Raw genomic sequence first — 2,038 nt, forward strand, 5'->3', positions numbered from 1 at the left:
CCTCAGGGGGGACACCAGCTCCCAGAAACCCCCCCCCCCTTGGAGTTGAGTCCCATGCCCGCTCCCCTGGATACCTCCTCTTCCTCTCCTACCCTCCTCCCCCAGTTCCCTGCTGAGCCCACGGTCCCTCTCGAACATCCAGGAGCGCTCAGATCCTAGCCTCATCCCTGCTTCTGACAGAATCCGCCTCCCCCGCCCCCCGACAGTGTGTCTTCCTTTGTAGAATGTCAGCCCTACAAGAGCCAGGGACTCTGTCTGGTTCAGGGAGGTAGTCTCAGCGCCTAGAAATGTGTCTGGCACTCAGGGACCCTGCAGAAACGTGTGTTGAGCAGATCGTTTGTGCGTCGAGTGGCAATTCACGCCTACTGCCAAGTGCCGTGCCAGGCATCCAGGACATTTCTGAGAACAAGACAGGTGTGAGCCCTGCTGCCGGGTGCTCACAGTCTAGGAGGAGGAGAAAAATAGACCGTTGCTGTATGATGGGGATGCACAGAGGGCTAGGGGCAAAGAGGAGACCCAGGGTGGAGATTGTGGGGTGACAGACAGGAGCAGGGCTGGTTTCATGGGGGTGGGGGTCAACCTGTGCCATCATACAGGGCTCACGTTTACAAGGGGCCCAAACCTGGTTTGATGCTTTGCTGTTGCCGTCTGGAAACTCAGTACATTTCCAACAGGGCCCCACATTTCCATTTTGCACTGCGCGCAGCAAGTCAGGTTTCTGCGTGGAGGGAGGGGGAATGAGAAGTACTGCAGTCCAGGCAGGAGCCCCAGCATGGGCAAAGGCTCAGAACATTCTGGAAACTGTAGTACTTTGGTCCCACTGGAGTTTCAAGGGCACGGGGATGCTGCAGAGGGTGGCAGGGGCCAGACCGTGAAGGGCTGTGCGAGGGTCCAGAGGCTGAATCAGGTGTTGCCGGTGGGGTAGGAGGGCACAGGGGCCGCACGAGAGGCAGACAGCCTGGTTAGGGCTGGTTCCAAGAGTCCTGGGCAGATAGACAGTGGGGAGCTGGCAGATCTGAATGGCATTTAGGAAGGGGAGGCTAGTAGTCAGTGACTGATAGGATATGAAGAGAGAAATCATGCCAAGTCTGTGTTTACCCTATACCTCCAAATCAAGACCCCCTGGGGAGTGGCTCCCAGGGAGGCCTGGGCATCGTGCCCCTGAGATGCTGGTTTGTGATGCAGCCCAGCTCAAGCTGGGGAGAAGAAATCCCTGCAAGAGAAGCTTGGCTCCAGCCTCTCATCTCCCAGCTAGAACACAAGCTCCAAATGAGCTTTCTGCGTGGAACTTTAATATGTTAAAAATGACCGTGGAGCCTGCCTCTGCCTCCCAGTGCCTGATGCTGCGGGAGCCTCTCCAGGGTGTGAGAGAGGGAGAGAGGAGTGGATAGCACAAAGGGGACTGCCTTGATCCCCCCTGAGAACTCAAGGTCAGATTCACTGGTGAATCCTGGAACACCGTGTCAAAGAAAGCGAAGTCGGCTGTAATCTCCCCCATTGTCCTTCCGTTTATGGATAGAGAAGCAGAATATGCAGGGCAGCAAGGAAGTGCTCAAGGTCACAAGGGTGGGTACGTCACCCTGGGGTTCTGATCCCCATCCCGGTGCTAGTTCCATCCCCCCAAGCTGCCTCCCTGACTCATGACCCCTGGCCTCCCCCGCCCCAGAGCATTTGGGAGGCACACGGCTCTGGCTCACATGTCCCTCGAGGTGCTTTGGGCTTCATAGAATAGAAACTTTAACTCAAAATGCTTTCAGCAGTAGCTCTCCAAGTGAGGTTCCCCAGACCAGCCAGCATCAGCATCACCTGGGAGCTTGTTAGAAACATACATTCTTCGCTTTGCCTCCTGAATCGGAAATGCTGAGAGCACATCCAGCCACCTGTGTTTTCACAGGTGAGGGTAATGCCCGCTCACGTCCCAGAACTACGGACATAAGCATATTATCTCACAGAACAAGAGGGCCTGGGGCTGGTTATTTCAGTGGCTTGATGGCTTTATAAGGACCCAAGTTCTGTCTGTCTGTCTACACCTTCCTCG

The sequence above is a fragment of the Lutra lutra genome, chromosome 9 (assembly GCF_902655055.1).
Source record: "Lutra lutra chromosome 9, mLutLut1.2, whole genome shotgun sequence".
In the NCBI taxonomy this organism is placed as follows: domain Eukaryota; kingdom Metazoa; phylum Chordata; class Mammalia; order Carnivora; family Mustelidae; genus Lutra; species Lutra lutra.